The sequence below is a fragment of the Rhinoraja longicauda genome, chromosome 6 (genome assembly GCF_053455715.1).
Source record: "Rhinoraja longicauda isolate Sanriku21f chromosome 6, sRhiLon1.1, whole genome shotgun sequence".
In the NCBI taxonomy this organism is placed as follows: Eukaryota; Metazoa; Chordata; class Chondrichthyes; order Rajiformes; family Arhynchobatidae; genus Rhinoraja; species Rhinoraja longicauda.
Genome location: NC_135958.1, coordinates 43,682,537 through 43,705,441, shown reverse-complemented (window position 1 = coordinate 43,705,441; position 22,905 = coordinate 43,682,537).

Here is a 22,905-nt window from a genome sequence, read left to right as displayed (position 1 = left end):
TCGACAAGCCCCCCCTCGACAATGCCCCCCTCGACAAATCCCCCCTCGACAAACCCCCCCCCCCCGCTTCGACAAACCGCCCTCGACAAATCCCCCTGCTTCGACAATCCCCCCTCGACAAATCCCCCCGCTTCGACAAACCGCCCTCGACAAATTCCACAGATTCACCACCCTCTGACTAAAACAAATTGTCATTTCCTTCCTAAAAGAACGTCCTTTCATTCTGATGCTCTCATCCAGACTCACTGGTGGAAACATCCTCTCCACATCCAGGCCTTTCACAGTTTCAATGAGGTCCCCCCCTTATTCTTCTAAACTCCAGCGAGTACAGGCCCAGTGCCGACAAACGCTAATCATAGGTTAACCTACTCATTCCTGGGATGATTCTTGTAAACCTCCTCTGGACCCTCTCCATAGCCAGCACATCCCTCCTCGGATCTGGTGCCCAAAATTGCTCACAGTATTCCAAACGCAGCCTTACCAGCGCCTTCTAGAGTCTCAGCATTACATCTCTGTTTTTGTATACAAGTCCTCTCGAAATAAATGCTTGCATTGAGTTTGTTTTCTTTACTACCGATTTCATTTGCAAATTAACTTTTGTGAATCCTGCACCAACACTCCCAAGTCTCTTTGCACCTCCGATCTCTAGATTTTCTCCCCATTTAGAAAATAATCTACACCTTTATTCCTACCACCAAAATGCATGACTCCACACTTTGCTACACTATATTCCATCTGCCACTTCTCTGCCCACTCTCCCAACCTGTGCAAGTCCATCTGCAGAGTCCCTGCTTTCTCTACACTACCTGCCCCTCCACCTATTTTCATATCATCCGCAAGCTTGGCCACAAAGCCTTCAATCTCCTCGTCCAAATCATTAATATACAACATGAAGAACAGCGGCCCCAGCACCGAGCCCTGCAGAACTCCACTAGTCACTGGCAGCCACCAGAAAATCACCTTATAGAAACATAGAAACATAAAAAATAGCTGCAGGAGGAGGCCATTCAGCCCTTCGAGCCAGCACCGCCATTCATTGTGATAATGGCTGATCATCCACAATCAGTAACCCATGCCTGCCTTCTCCCTATATCCCTTGATTCCACTAGCCCCTAGAGCTCTATCTAACTCTCTTTTAAATTCATCCAGTGATTTGGCCTCCACTGCCTTCTGTGGCAGAGAATTCCACAAATTCACAACTCTCTGGGTGAAAAAGTTCCTTCTCACCTCAGTTTTAAATGGCCTGCCCTTTATTCTAAGACTGTGGTCCCTGGTTCTGGACTCCCCCAACATTGGGATTTTTTTTCCTGCATCTTGCTTGTCCAGTCCTTTTATAATTTTATATGTCTCTATAAGATCCCCTCTCATCCTTCTAAAGTCCAGTGAGTACAAGCCTAGTCTTTTCAATCTTTCTTCATATGACAGTCCCGCCATCCCAAGGATCAATCTCGTGAACTTATGCTACACTGCCTCAATAGCAAGGACGTCCTTCTTCAAATTAGGAGACCAAAACTGCACACAATACTCCAGATGTGATCTCAACAGGGCCCTATACAACTGCACAAGAACCTCTTTGCTCCTATACTCAAATCCTCTCGTTATGAAGGCTAGCATGCCATTAGCTTTCTTCACTGCCTGCTCTACCTGCACCCCAACTTTCAGTGACTGGTGTACAAGGACACCAGGTCTTGTTGAACTTCCCCTTTACCTAATCTGACACCATTGAGATATTAATCTGCCTCCTTTTTTTGCCGCCAAAGTGGATAACCTCATATTTATCTACATTATACTGCATCTGCCCACTCGCTCAACCTGTCCAAGTCACCTTGTAACCTCCTAACATCCTCTTCGCAGTTCACACTGCCACCCAGCTTTGTGTCATCTGCAAACCTGCTAATGTTACTTCTAATTCCATCATCCAAATCATTAATATATATGGTAAACAGTTGCGGCCCCAACACCGAGCCTTGCGGTACTCCACTCGCCACTGCCTGCCATTCTGAAAAGTACCCATTTATCCCTACTCTTTGCTTCCTGTCTGCCAACCAATTCTCTATCCATGTCAATACCCTACCCACAATACCATGTGCTCTAATTTTGCTCGCCAACCTCCTGTGCGGGACCTTATCAAAGGCTTTCTGAAAGTCTAGATACACTACATCCACTGTCTCTCCTTCATCCATTTTACTTGTCACATTCTCAAAATATTCCAGAAGATTAGTCAAGCAGGATTTCCCCTATGCAGACTTGGACCAATCCTTTTACTGCTCTCCAAATACGCCGTTATTACCTCTTTAATAATTGACTCCAGCATCTTTTCCAGAACCAGGGTCGAAAGTTTTTCCTCATCTCCATTCTAAATGGCCTACCCCTTATTTAGAATGGAGATGAGGAAAAACTTTTTCAGAGTTGTAAATCTGTGGAATTCTCTGCCTCAGAAGGCAGTGGAGGCCAATTCTCTGGATGCTTTCAAGAGAGAGCTAGATAGAGCTCTTAAAGATAGCAGAATCAGGGGGTTTGGGGAGAAGACAGGAATGGAGTACTAATTGTGAATGGTCAGCCATGATCACATTGAATGGCAGTGCTGGCTCGAAAGGCCGAATGGCCTACTCCTGCACCTATTGTCTATTTTCCCTACCACCGATGTCAGGTTAACTGGTCTATAATTCCCCACTTTCTCTCTCGCTCCTTTCTTGAAAAGTGAGATAACATTAGCTACCCTCCAATCCACAGGAACTGATCCAGAGTCTATAGAACATTGGAAAATGATCACCAATGCGTCCATGATTTCTCGAGCCACCTCTTTGAGTACCCTGGGATGCAGACCATCAGGCCCTGGGGATTTATTAGCCTTCAGTCCCATTAGTCTACCCAATACTATTTCTCGCCTAATGCAAATTTCTTTCAGTTCCTCCGTCTCCCTTGATCCTTTGAACTCTAGTACATCTGGGAGATTGTTTGTGTCTTCCTTAGTGAAGACAGATCCAAAGTACTTGTTCAAAACTTCCGCCATTTCCTTGTTACCCATAATTTCACCCGTTTCTGCCTTCAAGGGACCCACATTTATCTTTACTAATCTTTTTCTCTTAACATATCTAAAGAGGCTTTTACTGTCCTTCTTTATATTCTTGGCCAGCTTCCCCTCGTACTTCATCTTTTCAGCCCGTATTGCCCGTTTTGTTACCTTCTGTGTCCTTTGAAAGTTGCCCAATCCTCTGGCTTCCCGCTACTCTTTGCTATCTTATACATCTTTTAATTTTATTCCTCCTCTGACTTCCCTTGTCAGCCATGGTTGTCTCTTACACCCCTTAGAATCTTTCTTCCTCTGGAATGAAATGATCCTGCCTCTTCTGGATTATGCCCAGAAATTCCTGCCATTGCTGTTCCACCGTCATTCCTGCTAGAATCCTTTTCCAGTCGACCTTGGCCAGCTCCTCTCTCATGCCTTCATAGTCCCCTTTGTCCAACTGCAACACTGACATTCCTGATTTAACCTTCTCCCTCTCAAATTGTAGATTAAAACTAATCATATTATGATCACTACCTCCAAGCGGTTCCTTTACCTTGAGTTCTCTTATTAAATCTGGTTCATTGGACAACACTAAATCCAGAATTGCCTTCTCTCTGGTAGGCTCCAGTACAAGCTGCTCTAAGAATCCATCTCAGAGGCACTCTACAAACTCTCTTTCTTGGGGTCCAGAACCAACATGATTTTCCCAGTCTACCTGCATATTGAAATCCCCCATCACCACAGTGGCATTACTTTTGTTACATGCCAGCTTTAACTCCTGCTGCAACTCACACCCTACATCAGGGCTACTATTTGGGGGTCTGTAGATAACTCCAATTAGTGTCTTCTTACCTTTACAATTCCTCAACTCGATCCACAGTGACTCTACCTCGTCAGTCCCTATGTCACCCCTTGCAAGGGACTGAATTTCATCCCTCACCAACAGAGCTACCCCACTGCCTCTGCCCACCTGCCTGTCCTTTCTATAGGACGTGCAACCCTGAATATTCATTTCCCAGTCCCGATCCACCTGCAGCCATGTCTCTGTAATCCCCACAATGTCATACCTACCAACCTCTAACTGAGCCTCAAGCTCATCCACTTTACTTCTTGTACTTCGTGCATTCATATATAGTACTTTTAATCCTTTGCTCATCTCACCTTTCATATCGATTCCTATTACACTTGTCCAATCTCTCCTTTTCCTTCGTGAGCTTTCTGTCCCTTTAATTCTGGGGTCTTTCTTAACTTTTCCTATACTCTTTCACTTTAGCTCCATCCTTGTCTATCCCAATTGAAACACCCCCACCCCCACTATTTTATTGCCACTTTGCCTTCTGCCATCCAGCCAACCTGATATCCATGCACTCTACAACTTCTTGGGGTCCAGTAACAACCTGATTTTCCCAGTCTACCCGCATACTGAAATCTCCCATCACCACCTTAGCATTGCCTTTCTTCCACGCTAATTGTTTCTCCTGATGTAACCTGGCTACTGTTCGTGAGCCGTAAATAACTCCCATTAGGGTCCTTTTACCCTTACAATTTCTCAGCTCTATCTGCAATGACTACATCTTCTGATCCTACATCACCCCTCACTAAGGATTGCATTTAGTTCCCAACCAACAGAACTACCCCACCCCCTCTGCCCACCTGCCTGCCCTTCCGTGGGGCGTGTTGCTGACGTTACTGGGTGCAGTGTCCTATAGTGTGGATGGTGAGGGGGCCTGGGTGAGGTGTGGATGGGGGGCCTGGGTGAGGTGTGGATGGGGGGGCAGGGTGAGGTGTGGATGGGGGGCCTGGGTGAGGTGTGGATGGGGGGCAGGGTGAGGTGTGGATGGGGGGCAGGGTGAGGTGTGGATGGGGGGCCTGGGTGAGGTGTGGATGGGGGGCAGGGTGAGGTGTGGATGGTGAGGGGGCCTGGGTGAGGTGTGGATGGGGGGCCTGGGTGAGGTGTGGATGGTGAGGGGGCCTGGGTGAGGTGTGGATGGGGGGCCTGGGTGAGGTGTGGATGGGGGGCAGGGTGAGGTGTGGATGGGGGGCCTGGGTGAGGTGTGGATGGGGGGCCTGGGTGAGGTGTGGATGGTGAGGGGGCCTGGGTGAGGTGTGGATGGGGGGCCTGGGTGAGGTGTGGATGGGGGCAGGGTGAGGTGTGGATGGTGAGGGGGCCTGGGTGAGGTGTGGATGGGGGGCAGGGTGAGGTGTGGATGGTGAGGGGGCCTGGGTGAGGTGTGGATGGTGAGGGGGCCTGGGTGAGGTGTGGATGGGGGGCAGGGTGAGGTGTGGATGGTGAGGGGGCCTGGGTGAGGTGTGGATGGGGGGCCTGGGTGAGGTGTGGATGGGGGGCAGGGTGAGGTGTGGATGGGGGGCCTGGGTAAGGTGTGGATGGGGGGCCTGGGTGAGGTGTGGATGGGGGGCAGGGTGAGGTGTGGATGGTGAGGGGGCCTGGGTGAGGTGTGGATGGGGGCAGGGTGAGGTGTGGATGGGGGGCCTGGGTGAGGTGTGGATGGGGGGCCTGGGTGAAGTGTGGATGGGGGGCCAGGGTGAGGTGTGGATGGGGGGGCAGGGTGAGGTGTGGATGGGGGCAGGGTGAGGTGTGGATGGGGGGGCCCAAGGTGAGGGGCCGCAGGGTGAGGTGTGGATGAGGAGGCCCAGGGTGAGGTGTGGGTCTGCGGGGGTGGGAGGTCTGGGGCAGGTTATACAGCAGGGTCAGATTGGGCATTTAATCAGTGAACGAGACGGAATCTGCTGTCGTCTCTGACTATTCTTCCCTCGTCCCCCAACCCCCGTGTTAGTCAAGAATTGAGGGAGAGCTCAAGCTACTGAATGAGACCATTTGGCCTGTTGCATCAGTGCTGCCCCCATACGCATTCCCCCAGCACCAGCTGCAACAAGGGGCGTGAACCCTGACCTCACGGCTCCGACCCTCACCTGCCCCTGGGTGACCCTGTGCGGCCAAGAGCCCGGGGGGGAGGGGCCCGTGGGGGAGGTGGGGTGAGGTGCCTGGGGGGTGAGGGGCCTGGCAGGGAGGTGGGGTGAGGGGCCCGGGAGGAGGTGGAGGTGAGGGGACTGGGGTGGAGGGGGGGAGTAATGTATCCGGGGGGGGGGGTGGGGTTAGTCAATAGTGGACACAGCAGTCAGTGTGTGCTGGTGATGGAGGGGGGCAGGGGTGGGGAAGGCGGTGGGAGGGAGGGGGGCCGATTGAGCTGACTGCTGAACCCAAGGGATATTTCAGCTGCACTCATGCAGCCAAATGGAGGACGTGGAGCACAGAACGGTGCATAGAAACATAGAAAATAGGTGCAGGAGTAGGCCATTCGGCCCTTCGAGCCTGCACCGCCATTCAATATGATCATGGCTGATCATCCAACTCAGTATCCCGTACCTGCCTTCTCTCCATACCCCCTGATCCCTTTAGCCACAAGGGCCACATCTAACTCCCTCTTAAATATAGCCAATGAACTGGCCTCAACTACCTTCTGTGGCAGAGAATTCCACAGATTCACCACTCTCTGTGTGAAAAAAACCGTTCTCATCTCAGTCCTAAAAGACTTTCCCATTATCCTTAAACTGTGACCCCTTGTTCTGGACTTCCCCAACATTGGGAACAATCTTCCTGCATCTAGCCTGTCCAACCCTTTAAGAATTTTGTAAGTTTCTATAAGATCCCCCCTCAACCTTCTAAATTCCAGCGAGTACAAGCCGAGTCTATGCAGTCTTTCTTCATATGAAAGTTAGGGTGTGGAGGGGGTTTGTGGGGGGTGTTGGGGTGTGGGGGGATGTTGAGGTGTTGGGGTGTGGGAGGTTTTGGGGTTTGAGGGGGTGTTGGGATGTGGGGGGGCTGTTGGGATGAGGGGGGGCTGTTGGGGTGTTGGGGAGTGTTGGGGTGTGGGGGGTTTTGGGGTTTGAGGGGGTGTTGGGATGTGGGGGGGCTATTGGAGTGTGGGGAGTGTTGGGGTGTGGGAGGTTTGAGGGGGTGCTGGGGTTTGAGGGGGTGTTAGGGTGTGGGGAGGTGTTGGTTGTGGGGGGATGTTGGGGTGTGGGGGGATTTGGGGGGGTTGGGGTGTGGGGGGGTTGTGGGGGGGTGTTGGGATGTGGGGGGGTGTGGAGGGGGGTGGGGGGGTTGTTGGGATGTGGGTGGTTGTTGGGCTGTGGGGAGTGTGGGGGGTTGTTGGGGTGTGGGGGTGTGGGAGGGTGTTGGGGTGTGGGGGGTGTGTTTGGGTGTGGGGGGGTGTTGGGGTGGGGGGGGGGTGAGGGGGGGTGTTGGGGTGTGTGGGGTATTGGGGTTTGTTGGGGGGTGGGGGGGGTGTTGGGGTGTGGGGATAAATCGTGACAGGGACCCTTGCAAACCTCTCCAGACTCTCTTGGCAAATCCACACTCTGTGAAGAGGTGGGCCACCGTCTCCTCTCCATAGCAGCCGTCCCGAGGGCAGCGTGTGCCGGTAGTGAGGTTCCGGCGGTGCAGGAAGGATCTGACTGAGAGGGCTCCCCTCACCGCCAGCCAAGCCAGGTCTTGGTGAGTTCTGGCGATGAGGCATTTTGCCAGACAAGCTGGGCAGTCTGCTCTGGGAACCACGCCACAGGATCCATGGAGTCATTCCTCTGCAGTGCCTGCAGGACGTTCCGTGCTGACCACTGCCCGATGGACTTGTGGTCAAAGGTGTTGGTCCTGAAGAACCTTTCCACGAATGACAGATGGTTCGGCAATGTCCAGCTGACTGGCACATTGCGTGGCATCTTCGCCAGGCCCATCCTTCGCAACACCGGGGACAGGTAGAACCTCAGCAGGTAGTGGCATTTGGTGCCCACATGCCTTGGCTCTATGCTCCGCCTGATGCAGCCACACACGAAGGTGGCCATCAGGATGAGGGCGACGTTGGGCACGCCTTTACCCCCGTTGTCTGCCGACTTGTGCATTGTGGCTCGTCGCACCCGGTCCATCGCCGACCCCCAGATGAAACGGAAGACGACCCGGGTGATCCCCTTGGCGTGGGAGGGAGGGACGGGCCACACTTGCGCCAAGTACACCAGCCCCGAGAGCACCTCACACCTGATGACCAGATGTTTCCCTGTGATGGAGAGGGAGCGCTGCTTCCACAGCTCCAGCTTCTTCCCCACCCTGGCTATCCGCTCCAGCCAATTCTTGTTACACACCTCAGCCTTCCCGAACCAGATCCCCAGCACCTTCAAGAAGTCAGGCTTGATGGTGAAGGGGATGGAAGATCGGTCGGGCCAGTTGCCAAAGAGCATGACCTCGCTCTTCCTGCGGTTTACCCTGGCCCCCGTGGCCAACTCAAACTGGTCGCAGACGCTGATCAGTCTGCGGACCGACCCTGGATCCAAGCAGAAGACGGCGACATTGTCCATGTACAGGGAGGCCTTGACCTGAGTGCCCCCACTGCCTGGCAATGTCACTCCTCTTATGCTCGCATCCTTCCTGATGGATTCGGCAAAGGGCTCAATACAACAGACGAACAAGACAGGGAAGAGAGGGCAACCCTGCCTGACGCCAGACCTGACGGGGAAGCTGTCTGATTCCCACCCATTAATTTGGACTGCACTACAGATATCGGTGTAGAGCAGTTGAATCCACTTCCTGATTCCCTCCCCAAAGCCCATTTTGGAGAGCACATCCCTCATGTACGTGTGCGATATCCTGTCGAAGGCCTTCTCCTGGTCCAAGCTGACCAGGCAGGCATCCACCCGTCTGTCCTGCACGTAGGCAATGGTGTCTCTCAGCAGCACCAGGCTGTCTGTGGTTTTCCTGCCAGGTACAGCACAGGTTTGGTCCGGGTGGATCACCTGTCCCAGAGCAGACTTGACCCGGTTGGCGATGGCCTTAGACAGGATCTTGTAATCTACATTCAACAATGTGATGGGTCTCCAATTCCTTATATCATTCATCTCCCCCTTCTGCTTGTAGATGAGGGTGATGCTGCCCTTCCTCATAGAGTCTGACATGCTGCCGGCTAGAAGTATGTTTTTGTACACTTCCAGCAGGCCACAGAGACTGGTAAGCCATCGCTTCTGCGAGTTTTACTCGAGTCAAAGGAACGGATGGAGCCAGTCAGCTCCTCCAGGGTGAGTGGTTGGTCCGGACTCTCCTGCTTGCTGTTCAACCCACATGTGCCTGTCACGGAGGTCCTCGCCTTCCTTGCTCATTATGTCAGGGAGCAAGAAACTGTGGACATGAAGGACTTGTTAGGGATCTGGACGAGCAAGAGGCGCTGAAGCTGAGGGTGGACGGGAAGGCAGCCATCATCCACCCTCCATCGGTGTTCGCCATCGGAGGGAGCCCAGGCTACATGACGTACGCGGGGCAGCCCAGGGTGTGCAGGAAATGCAACAAACCTGGGCACGTGGCGGCAGAATGCAGGACAGTCGTCTGCAAGACCTGTGAGCTAGAAGGCCACGAGACAAGGGACTGTAAGGAGAGCAAGAGCTGCAATCTGTGTGGGGAGGCAGGCCACCTCTACGGGGCCTGCCCTAAAAGAGCTTGCACCTACGCACAGGCGACAAGAGGGGGCGCTGCCAACACCCCCAGGGTGGTCGAGACGCCTCCCACCACTGCTAAGGCCCAAAGAGAAACGGAGAGTAGGAGGGACGACAGCTCGACCACCTCGAGCCCCCAACCGCCGGACAGAGACCCCCAGCCCCCTGTCCAGGAAGAGGGGGAACAGGCGCCTAACGGCTGCGGCTCGCTAGCAGTCTGTTCGTCTTTTTTCCTTTTTTTTTGTTGTGTGTCGGTGTTGGGATGGTTTTTTTTGTATTTTTTTTGGTTGTGTATGTGTGGGGGGTGGTGGTTGTGTATGTGTGGGGGGTGGTGGTTGTGTATGTGTGGGGGGTGGTGGTTGTGTATGTGTGGGGGGTGGTGGTTGTGTATGTGTGGGGGGTGGTGGTTGTGTATGTGTGGGGGGTGGTGGTTGTGTATGTGTGGGGGGTGGTGGTTGTGTATGTGTGGGGGGTGGTGGTTGTGTATGTGTGGGGGGTGGTGGTTGTGTATGTGTGGGGGGTGGGGGGGTGGGTGGGGGGGTGGGGGGGTGGTGGTTGTGTATGTGTGGGGGGTGGTGGTTGTGTATGTGTGGGGGGTGGGGGGTTGGGGGGGTGGGGGAAACTTTTCTCTTCCTCACGGCGCGGGGTGCGGCTCGGCCGCGGGGCCTAACATCGCCCGGTGCGGCTCGGCCGCGGGACTTTACATCGCCCGATGCAGCTCGGCCGCGGGACTTTTCATCGCTGGTGCGGCTCGGCCGCGGGACTTAACATCACCCGGTGCGGCTCGGCCACGGGACTTAACATCGCCCGGTGCGGCTCGGCCTTGGTGCGTTACATCGCTGGTGCGGCTCGGCCACGGGACTTTTCATCGCTGGTGCGGCTCGGCCGCGGGACTTAACATCGCGCGGTGCGGCTCGGCCACGGGACTTAGCTGCGCCCGGCTCGGCCGAGAGACGTTTCAGCACCCGTGCGACTCGGCCACGGGGTCTGTGCGGGTCGGTCGGGGACGAGCTGTCTGTCCGTGGGCGGGGGGAAGAGAGTGGAAGTTTTGTTGCCTCCATCACAGTGAGGGGGTGTTTGGAGTCACTGTGATGGACGTTTGTGTTGGGGTCGTGTGTCTTGTGTTCTTTTTTTGTATGACTGCTATGTAGTTTCGTTCGGTACCTCGGTACCGAATGACAAATAAAGCTCTGTTATACTGTTATACTGTTATAAGAGGCATGGCATGTGGTGAAAACGAAGAAATTCCAGAGGACTCTGCCCAAAGAGCCAGGGTCAGGCACAGAGGAGTCCCCTGCAACCTATCTCTCTCGCGGTTCACAGACTCGCCAGCCGCCTGCCACGTCTGCGGGCTGGAAGAGCCTGTGTACCACGTGTACATGGAGTGTGTGAGTCTGTGTACCACGTTGTAGTGGGTCTGGACACAGCAGGAATCAGGCAAGACGCCAGCTAAGGATTAACAGTAACTTTAATGTAGCATCAGAACATTCACTCTCTTCAGTTTCCCGCACGAGTAAACTCTAGCCCCTTCAGGCAAACCCTGTAGCTCCAGACCCCTCCCCAGCCCTGTCCTCTCAGTGCCGAGGGGGATGACCCAGGGAGTAGCCTAGCCACCGGGCACCGGCACAGGACCCCCCCACCCCAAGAACCGGAGGCACAAAACGGACAGGGGGACGTACGAGACAACCAGCCCGTGTGCGGTCGCAGGAACCGGAACCACCCCGCCAGGGGAAGACAACCGCAGGGACGCTGTGGGTAAGGGCCGGGACGCAGGACGACCCCGAGGGCGAGGCCGCGCCAGTATGACCAGCTGGCTAACGTCCATGTGTGCCGGCTTCAGCCGTGAAATAGAGACCGTCTCAGGACGACCCCCATGTCCAGAACGAAGGTGGCAGAGCCACGCTCGAGCACCTTGAACGGTCCTTCATACGGCCGCTGAAGGGCGTCCGGTGTGCATCCTGGCGCAGGAAAACAAACGAACAGTCCTGCAGAGCAGCAGGGACATGCGGTCGAACCGAACCATGCCGAGACGTCAGCACTGGTGCCAGCTTGCCCACCATCTCCTGAAGGCGTTGCAGGGCGGCCGAGGGCTGCTCAGCCTGACCCTGGGCTGATGGAATAAACTCACCGGGCACTGTCAGCGGGGCCCTGTACACCAACTCAGCCGAGGAGGTGGCCAAGTCCTCTTTGGGCACAGTGCGGGCGTCCAGTAACACCCACGGCAACGCGTCGACCCAGTCCAGGCCAACGAGCCAGGCCTTCAGGGCAGCCTTGAGCTGGCGGTGGAAGCGCTCCACCAGGCCGTTCGCCTGCGGATGGTACGCTGTGGTGCGGTGCAGGTTAACCCCCAGTAGCTGAGCCATGGCCGACCACAGTTCAGATGTGAACTGAGGCCCTCGGTCGGACGTGATGTCGAGCGGCACTCCGAATCTGGCAATCCAGTGTGCCGCCAAGGCACGGGCACAAGTAGAGGCAGAAGTGTCCGCCAGTGGAACTGCTTCCGGCCACCGTGTGAAACGGTCCACCACAGTCAGGAGGTGGGTGAAGCCCCGAGAAGGCGACAGCGGCCCCACGATCAATACTCAATATCAATAGTCGTTTATTTGTCACATACACATAAATGTGTAGTGAAATGAAACATTACCCGCAGTTGAACAATAACCTGGACCTGCCGTCGCTGCCATTGGGTCTGTACTCACCGCCACGGGCTTCCACTGGATTCCGGTGCAGGTAGGGTTTTTCCCACCACTACTGGACTGCTCCGTGCGTGGTTTGCAGCGCTTTGGAGAGCGCGATGTTGCTGTGCGAGGATGTGCTGCCGCCCTGGAATTCTTCGTGGTGAAGGTAAGTACGTTACGTTTTCTGGTTGTACTTTTTCCTGTTTTCTCGCAGCCGCGTTCGGTGCTGGGCTGCTCCAGATTGCATCGAATGTGGGAGCGCAAAGCCGCTGCGTCTGGACGCGCCGCCATCTTGATCAGCGAATGGTGATGGCCCAGGAAATTGATGGACGACACCCCCGAAACGGCATTTGGCGATGTTGATGACCAGCCCATGATCGCTGAGACGCTGGCACAGCTGGCGGAGATGGGTAGCATGCTCCTGTCTCGAGCGGCTTGCCACCAAAATGTCATCGAGGTCAACGAACACAAAGTCCAGGCCACGGCACACACAGTCCATAAGCCGCTGAAAAGCTTGTGCAGCGTTCTTAAGTCCGAACGGCATACGGAGGAACTCGAAAAGGCCAAATGGCGTCACGATGGCCGTCTTGGGGACGTTGTCTGGGTGGACGGGAATCTGATTGTAGCCACGCATCAGATCGACCTTGGAAAACACCGTGGCCCCAGCCAGGTGTGCGTTAAAGTCCTGAATGTGGGGGACCGGATACCTGTCAGCGATGGTAGCATCGTTAAGCCGACGGTAGTCACCGCAAGGGCGCCAGCCACTGTCTGCCTTGGGGACCATATGGAGCGGGGACGCCCACGGCTGGCTGAGCGGCGCACAATACCCAGCAACTCCATAAGGCGGAACTCCTCCAGAGCGAGACGGAGCTTGCCCGGTAGAAGACGCCGCGCCCGGGCGTGCAAGTGGTGGGAATGTGATGCTCCACCCCATGCTTCGGGGCGGAGGAGTGGAACCGAGGGTCGGGGATTTCGGGGAACTCAGCCAGAACTCGCGAGAACGTAACGTCCACGGACGACAGGGGCCCATCAGGCAGCACGACCGGGTCGTCACGGACGACAGGGGCCCATCAGGCAGCACGACCGGGTCGTCACGGACGACAGGGGCCCATCAGGCAGCACGACCGGGTCACCCACGCGGAGGGAAACAGGTTGCAAAGTGACGGAGTGCACCAAACGCTGCCGCTTGACGTCCATGAGCAGGGAATGTGCCCGTAGGAAGTCCGCACCCAGCAACGGCTGGGACACATCCGCAATGACGAATGGCCATGAGAAGCGGCCCGCTCCGAAGTTGAGGAAGAGCGTGCGCACCCCACATGAGCGGATTGGAGTCCCGTTTGCTGCGGTGAGGAGGGGGCTGCGTTTACCACTGCGGAGGTCAGCATTAGAAGGGGGAAGAACGCTCACCTCAGCCCCGGTGTCCACAAGGAAACGAGCCCCGGAGCGGCGGTCCTACGCAAACACGCGATGAATCTGGCCGGCCGCCGAAGCAATCACTGACGGCCGGCCCCTGCGTTTCCCGGGAACGAACAGGGTTGCCGACATTGACGGGCAGAAGGGCCCCAGCGCTGGTGAAAGTAGCACCAGCCACCTCTGCTGGCGTCTGTGGAAACGGGCGGCTGTGCGGGCTGATCCGACCACCAGCGACCTCAAGTGGCGTGCGGAGGAACTGCGGGCCGGGTGTGCCGTTGCAGCCGGGGCCCGGTGCGAAGGATGTCGAGGAGCGGTGGAGATGCGGGCGATCGAGGCCTCTACCTGCGGATCGTCGTCGGCCGTCGGAGAGACTTCCAGCGCGTCAAGGGCCAGCTGACGGGCCATCCAGAGATCATCGGCGTGCTCGCCCACCGCCTGCATGTCGGTGAACGGGTCGTGGATGAGCTGCTGGTGGAGATCGGACGGCAGCTTCACGTAACAGTAACTTTAATGTAGCATCAGAACATCCACTCTCTTCAGTTTCCCGCTCGAGTAAACTCTAGCCCCTTCAGGCAAACCCTGTAGCTCCAGACCCCTCCCCAGCCCTGTCCACTCAGTGCCGAGGGGGATGACCCAGGGAGTGGCCTAATCCCCGGGCACCGCCACAACGTGTACATGGAGTGTGTGAGTCTGTGTACCATGTGTACATGGAGTGTGTGATTCTGTGTACCACGTGTACATGGAGTGTGTGAGTCTGTGTACCACGTCAATAGTCTATTTGTCACACACACATAACTGTGCAGTGAAATTAAAGATTACCCACAGTCCAACAATAAGACCAATAAAAATAAGCAATAGAAATAAGCAATAACACACACAATCATAAACCAACACCAAACAAAAAGAAACATCCATCACAGTGAGTCTCCTCCAGTCACCTCACTGTGATGGAAGGCCACAATGTCTTTTCTCTTCCCCTGCCGTCTTCTCCCGCGGTCAGGCTGTTGAAGTTGCCACGTCGGGGCATTCATGGCTCCCGACATTGAAGCCCCCGCCGGGCAGAGAAAATCCCGCAGCCTATTCCAGGCCTTGCCGGATGGTGAAAGGTCCGCGGCGGGCCGTCCCAAGCCCCGCTATTCGGGACGGGCGAAGATGCTGTCGCTGCCGCTGCCGGAGCTCCCGATGTCGGCCCCCACCCAGGGGCCTGCGGGCCTCCGACGTCCACGCGGCCCGTGGCCGAAGTAGCCTCCGAAGGCGAGTCGCAGCCGCTCCCGCAGCGCCACCACAGCCTCCGAAGGCAGCCAGCTCCGCAGATGGTGAGTCCGGACCGCGGGCTCCGCGAACCAGAGCCCAGGTGGTCCCAGGTGAAGGCCGCCAGCTCCAGGTGTTTGGCCGATGGTCGGCCGCAGCGGGAACGGAGACACCACCCAGAAACAAAGGTTGGGTCTCCGTTCGGAAGAAACAATTTTACAGTTCCACCCCCCCCCCCCCCCCACATAGTAAACAACCACAAAAAACACTACATCAAATCTAAACACTACAATTAAGACAAAAAACAACAAAAAACACAAGACAAATGGACTGCAGGCAAGCCGCAGCTGCTGGGGCAGCGCAGGAGTGTGTGAGTCTGTGTACCACGTGTACATGGAGTGTGTGAGTCTGTGTACCACGTGTACATGGAGTGTGTGAGTCTGTGTACCACGTGTACATGGAGTGTGTGAGTCTGTGTACATGTACATGGAGTGTGTGAGTCTATGTTCCACGTGTACATGGAGTGTGTACCATGTGTACATGTAGTGTGTGAGTCTGTGTACCACGTGTACATGGAGTGTGTGAGTCTGTGTTCCACGTGTATATGGAGTGTGTGAGGTTGCAGCCCCTGTTCCGGTATCTAAAGGGGCTGCTCCTTGCCTTCTGGCTGCACTTCTCACCCACAATCCTCATCTTTGGACACCCTGTGCGTAGGGGTGAGGGTAGGGCCGAAGATGTCCTGGTTGGGTTGCTCCTGGGCCTGACCAAGCTGGCCATCCGCGAGTCACGGCGCCAGGTGGAAGAGGGCTCTGCCCGAGCCGCTGCCTGCCTCTTTTCCGGGATAACGTCGGTGCCCGGGTGGGGTTAGAGAGGGACTACGCGCTGCCCACGGGCACCCTGGGGGATTTCCCAGATCGCTGGGCACCATGGGGGAAGGGTGCAATACATCCTCAATAAGGATGGGGAAATAGTTATATAATATTTAAGAATATTTGTTTGTTTTGTATTATGGCGGTGGGTTTGTTTGCATTTTTGTAAATAGATGATTTAAATTATTTTTGGTAAATAAAAGAGCCAATGGCGGAGGGAAGAGGCAAGACAAAGAAAAGAGTCGTCTCCCAGACCGACATCAGCGACCACTCCTCGCCAGACAACGGCTCGACCGCGAGGATCCAACAACGGAGGCAGATGAAGAAAATGGGAGCGGAGGTGAGAAAGAGAAAGGACACGCCTGTTGTACTCTGGGGGACCGGGAGCAGTGCAGCGGCCCCAGCTCTGGGGGACCGGGAGCAGTGCAGCGGCCCCAGCTCTGGGGGACCGGGAGCAGTGCAGCGGCCCCAGCTCTGGGGGACTGGGAGCAGTGCAGCGGCCCCAGCTCTGGGACACCGGGAGCAGTGCAGCGGCCCCAGCTCTGGGACACCTGGAGCAGTGCAGCGGCCCCAGGTCTGGGACACCTGGAGCAGTGCAGCGGCCCCAGCTCTGGGGGGACCGGGAGCAGTGCAGCGGCCCCAGCTCTGGGGGACCGGGAGCAGTGCAGCGGCCCCAGCTCTGGGGGACCGGGAGCAGTGCAGCGGCCCCAGCTCTGGGGGACCGGGAGCAGTGCAGCGGCCAATGGGCCCCTGCTCCGGGACACCGGGAACAGTGCAATGGCCAATGGGCCCCCACTCTGGGACACCGGGAACAGTGCAGCGGCCAATGGGCCCCAGCTCTGGGGGACCGGGAGCAGTACAGTGGCCCCAGCTCTGGGACACCTGGAGCAGTGCAGCGGCCCCAGGTCTGGGACACCTGGAGCAGTGCAGCGGCCCCAGCTCTGGGACACCTGGAGCAGTGCAGCGGCCCCAGCTCTGGGGGACCGGGAGCAGTGCAGTGGCCCCAGCTCTGGGGGACAGGGAGCAATGCAGCGGCCAATGGGCCCCAGCTCTGGGAGACCGGGAGCAATGAATCAGCCATCGTACCCCAGCTACCGGAGACAGAGGGGATGATGCACCCCGAAGAGGGAGGAACAAGGAGGGTCTCCCCGATTACATCTCCAGCTACGCCAGAGGAGACCCCGTCGCTGAGGAAGCCGGCACCCAGTGCCTGAACCCCGAAACAGTGCTGTAGTTCACCAAAGCGGAGAGCATGAGGGGACAGGATGACAGTCAGTGACTAACAGACAATGGAGCTAAAACTGGCATCGTGCAGTGTGAAGAATACCGCGCAATGTATCAACGCCTTGCAGTACCTGGCCACGGTACCTGGACGTTTCTGCAGGAGTGCGGGCTGCCACACCTCCGCTGCTATCCGACGTGGTCGCGATGGTGGCCCCACGGACTGTCGGTGTGGTCAGGGGGCAGTGACTGTCGGTGTGGTCGGGGGGCAATGATTGTTGCGCGTCCGGTCTGGGGATCTTGCTGCGGGGAGGGGGCTTCACCATCAGTAAGGTCAGGGATGTGGTGGGGGGCGTCTCCTGGTGGTGGATGTGATGTACCGTGGCTCTCCGCTCCGGCCGGTGACTTCAACCGCATCATCGATGCGGCTGGACGATCCGGCAGTGCCAACCACAGACTGGACGGCACCTCCAAACTCCTGGTGGAGACGGTCAAAGATGCAAAGCTGCGCGATGCCTTCAGCGACCCTGCAGGTGGGGCCCAGCCGCGGTTCACCAGGGTCCCAGCCATGATTCACCAGGGTCCCAGCCGTGATTCACCAGCCGTGATTCACCATGGTCCCAGCCATGATTCACCAGGGTCCCAGCCGTGATTCACCAGCCGTGATTCACCAGCCGTGATTCACCAGGGGCCCAGCCATGATTCACCAGCCGTGATTCACCAGCCGTGATTCACCAGCCGTGATTCACCAGCCGTGATTCACCAGGGGCCCAGCCATGATTCACCAGCCGTGATTCACCAGCCGTGATTCACCAGCCGTGATTCACCAGCCGTGATTCACCAGGGGCCCAGCCATGATTGGCCAGGGGCCCAGCCATGATTCACCAGGGGCCCAGCCATGATTCACCAGGGGCCCAGCCATGATTCGCCAGGGTCTGCCATGTGGAGCAGGATGAGACGTGCTCATCCTTCTTCTTCCAGAAGGTTCACAGGGGGAGCTCTGTGATCAACAGCCTTAGGGAGGAGGACGGACAGACATGCTGAGGATCTGTACGACATAAAGACCACAGTCAGCACCGCCTCCCAGAACTTCGTCCTCTATCACGGAGCTCCGGGAGATCAGAAAGCCGATACATGATCAATGAGAGAAGAAGTTTGGACTTTATTGCCATCCATCACAGTGAGGAATGTGGGGAATCCGCTGTGGTGGATGTTTATGTTAACTTCTATGTAGTTGTGTGTCTTGTAACTTTTTTTTAGTATGGCTTTATTTTAATACGAAAATCACTGTACCTTAATTGGTCCACGTGGCAATAAAGAACCTTTGAAATCTTTGAAACCTTTGATTACAATCAAGCCATCAGTGTATAGTTGCACGAAAAGGGAATAATGTTTAGTCAATAGTCAATCAATAGTCGTTTATTTGTCACATACACATAAATGTGTAGTGAAATGAAACATTACCCGCAGTTAAACAATAAGACCAATAAGAATAATCAATAAAAATGCAATAACACATACAATCACAACTAACACCAAACAAAAAGAAACATCCATCACAGTGAGTCTCCTCCAGTCCCTCCTCACTGTGATGGAAGGCCAGAATGTCTTTTCTCCTCCCTGCCGTCTTCTCCCGCGGTCAGGCTGTTGGAGTTGCCACGTCGGGGCGGTCGGGGCTCCCGATATTGAAGCCCCCGCTGGACGGTGAAAGGTCCACGGCCTATTTCAGGCCGCGCCGGACGGTGAAAGGTCCGCGGCGGGCCGACTCAAGCCCCGCGATTCGGGGCGGGCGAACACGCTGCCTCTGCCGCTGCCGCTGCTCCCGATGTCGGCCCCCATCCAGGGGCCTGCGGGCTTCCGACGTCCAGGCGGCCCACGCCGGAGCCTCCGCAGACGAGTCGCAGCCGCTCCCGCAGCATCCGAAGGCGGCCAGCGCCGCAGGTGGTGAGTCCGGGCCGCGGGCTCTGCGAACCAGAGCCCAGGTGGTCCCAGGTGCATGGCCGGTGGTAGGCCGCAACGGGAACGGAGACACGACACAGAAACAAAGGTCGCGTCTCCGTTCGGGAGAGAGAATTTTACAGTTCCACTAAAGTCCCATCAAGGATAGTCTGAGGGGCACCAATGAGGTAGATAGTAGTTCAGGACTACTCTCTGGTTGTGGTAGGATGATTCATTTGTCTGATAACAGCTGGGAAGAAACTGTCCCTGAGTCTGGAGGTGTGCGTTAACTTTTGCCTGATCGGAGAGGGGAGAAGAGGGAGTGGCCAGGGTGAGACTGGTCCTTGATTCTGCTGCTGGCCTTGCCGAGGCAGCGTGAGGTATACATTGAGACAATGGAAAGGAGGTTGGTTTGCCTGATGGTCTGGGCTGCGTCCACAATTCGCTGGAATTCATTGCGATCTTCCATGGAGCCGTTCCCAAACCACGCTGTGATGCATGGGGATAAAATGCTTTCTTTGATGCATCTGTAGAAGTTGGTGATAGTTGTAGGGGACTTGCCGAACTTCCTGAGCCTTCTCAGGAAGTAGAGGCCTGCTTGGTCGGTGCTTCAATGACACACAGTTGGAAGCTGACGATGACCGCTGGGAAACACAACTTTTGAGCCCCTTTGCACACATTGGAAACACGGCCTTCACTTCCACTGCCTTCTGAGCAAGGGCATTCCCACCACTCAATCCCCGAGCAGGGAGCCACCGTCTCCTCCGTCTGCAGTGGTAACAGCTTATCTACAAACCGTGCTGAGCCTGGATTGTTCCATGGGGAGACTCCTGACCTGTCACCTCCCCTCAGGATCATCAAACTGCTGCAGGATCTCCGCGCTCTGGGGGGGGGGGGGGGGACTGTCAATATCTCGGGTCAAGACCCTTCCTCAGGACCCCCACAGACCCACCCTTCGCCCAGCAGCGGCCGGTCCTGTAGCCTCGGGCAGGTTGCACCGGGCCAGACTGAGTCGGGGCAGCAGAACCTCTACCCCGCTCGACAGAGTTAGTTGTGTTGGGTTCCCTTATAACCTGAAGCTTCGTGGTTGCCTTTGGTGAGACCAGTGTCGGCCTGAAACATGAGCTCTTTTTATCTCTGTCCCCAGACACAGTGACAAACTCTGTCTGTGTACCACCGTATCACATATGAGCACACTCAAGCCGTGCACAACTACGCCAAGTAATGCCGAGGGGAAATACCAGAGAGCAGAATATAGTTGCAGTGTTCCAGAGAAAAGTGCAATATCCGAAGTGAGAGAAAGTAGGTAGGAAGACTGCATCCGAGTTTATGGGAGGACCGTTCTGATCACAATGGGGAAGAAGTTGTTTCTGAGTCTGGTGATACTGACTGTCAAGCTTTTGATGCTGAAGTCACTCAGCGGGTCAGGCAGCATCTCTGGAAAACATGGATAGGTGACTTTTGACGGAGTGCTGGAGTAACTCAACGGGTCAGGCAGCATCTCTAGAGAACATGGATAGTGATGTTTCAGACGAGACCCTTCTTCAAACCTTTTTACCTATCCATTTTCTCCAGAGATGCTACCTGACCCGCTGAGTTACTCTAGCATTTTGCGTCTATTTTGGTATAAACCAGCACCTGTAGTTTATTTTTTATTACGTTTGAGATTTTGCATCTCTGACCCACGGGAGCAAAGAGAGTGAATGACTGCGTCGTGAGTATCCTGGAGTCATGGAGTGCTACAGTGTGGAAACAGGCCCTTCGGCCCAACTGGCCCACAGCGGCCATCAATGTGCCAGCTACACTCGTCCCACCTGCCTGCGCTTGGTCCACATCCCTCCAAACCTGTCCTATCCATGTACCAGTCTAGCTGCTTCTTAAATGTTGGGATAGTCCCAGCCTCAATTACCTCCTCTGGCAGCTTGTTCCATACACCCACCCCCCTTTGTGTGAAAACGTTACCCCTCAAATACCTATTAAATCTTTTCCATTTCACCTTAAAATCTATGTCCTCGATTCACCTACTCTGGACAAGTGACTGTGCATCTACTTGATCTATTCCTCTCGTAATTTTATACACTCTGGCGCAGCGGTAGAGTTGCTGCCTTACAGCGAATGCAGCGCTGGAGACTCAGGTTCGATCCTGACTAGGGCGCCGTCTGTACGGAGTTTGTACGTTCTCCCCGTGACCTGCGTGGGTTTTCTCCGAGATCTTCGGTTTCCTCCCACACTCCAAAGACGTGCAGGTATGTAGGTTAATTGGCTGGGCAAATGTTTTTTTAAAAATTGTCCCTAGTGGGTGTGGGATAGTGTTAATGTGCGGGGATCGCTGGGCGGCGCGGACCCGGTGGGCCGAAGGGCCTGTTTCCGCGCTGTATTTCTACATCTAAATCTAAATCTAAAAAACACACCTCTATAAGATCACTCCTCATCCTCCTGCACGCCGAGGAATAGTGGTTCTTGATGAAGTGGCCTGCGCTGATGAGGCGGCGAGGTGCTGGTGGGGAAGCGGCTCTGTGTCATGGACTTGGCAAAGTCTGCAACTCTGCCGTGTCGTGGGCAAAGCTGCTCCCAAACCAAGCTGCTTTTGCATCCCGATACGATTCATAGAAATATAGAAACAGAAAATAGGTGCAGGAAGAGGCCATTTGGCCCTTCGAGCCAGCACCGCATTTCATTGTGATCATGGCTGATCATCCACAATCAATAACCCGTGCCTGCATTCTCCACATATCCCTTGATTCCACTAGCCCCTAGAGCTCTATCGAACTCTCTCTTAAATCCATCCAGTGATTTGGCCTCCACTGCCCTCTGTGGCAGAGAATTCCACAAATTCACAACTCGATGGGTGAAAAAGTTTTTTCTCACCTCAGTTTTAAACGTTCTCCCCTTTACTGTTAGACTGCGTCTCCTGTACATCTGTAGCAGTTTGTGAAAGTTGTGGCGGAGATGCCGAGCTTTGCCCGGAGTGATCAGAAGGTGGGAATGTCCCCGGTCCGCTCGCTCATTACCCGGACAGGTCTGGGTTAGTGTTTGCTCTGGGAAGCGGGTCGCCGTGGCGCTGTGACCCGCTCAGACCCCCGCTGGAGGCGAGGCGAGGCCGGCTGTGTCGGACCCCTCCCTGCCCGGGCGGGCTCGGCGGCGGCGCAGCTGTTGTGTGTCTGTCTCCGGCCACAGTTGTCGGGACATGAATATCTCACCGCCTCTCGGCTCCGCACTTGTGCCGTCAATCACCGCCTTCCAGAGGCCCCGACACTCGCAGCTGCCAGACGTCCGCTCCGCTCCCAGCTCAGTCCCCGCTCTCCCCTCTCAAGCCATGGGTGCCCTCACCTTCCCCCTGCTCGCCGCGCTGGGGGCTCTTCTACAGGTACTGGGGGGGGGGGGGGTGGCCCTGTGTATGTGTCCCGGTGGGGGGTGGGGTGGAGGGGGGTGGAGATAATGTGTGTGTGTATGTGTCTCTGTGTCTGGGGAAGTGTGGGTCTGAATGAGTCCCTGTGTGTGTCTGACTGAGACTTGTGGGTCTGTCTGTGTCCCTGTGTGTGTCCGGGGGGCGTGTGTCCCTGTGTGTCTGTGTGTGTGTTTGTGTCTGTGTGTGTGTCTGTGTGTGTCCGGGGGGCGTGTGTGTCTGTGTGTGTCCGGGGGGCGTGTGTCCCTGTGTGTCTGTGTGTGTCCGGGGACGTGTGCTTCTGTGTCCTGATGTACTCGCAGCCGCTCTGCACCCGGGACAAACACTGAAGTTGTCGGCCGTGCGCGGAACTCCCCGTTTGATCCCCCCCCCCCCCCCCCCCCCCCTCGGTGCGGCGACCGCTGGCCGGAGTGACCGGGACTCCCGGAGAGCGCGGGAGCCGGCGGGGGGCACCGCTCGGGGGTCGCGGCCGGCGGCGGGCACCGTACGGTCTGACCCAGAGTCCCGAGTCACATCAGCAGGGGAACTGGTGCAGGCCGTTCAGCCCTTCGCTCCGACTGTCCCGATCACCCCGGCTGATGCAGCGAGGCGGTCGGGAGACCGCGGACAACACAACGCACTGGGGAA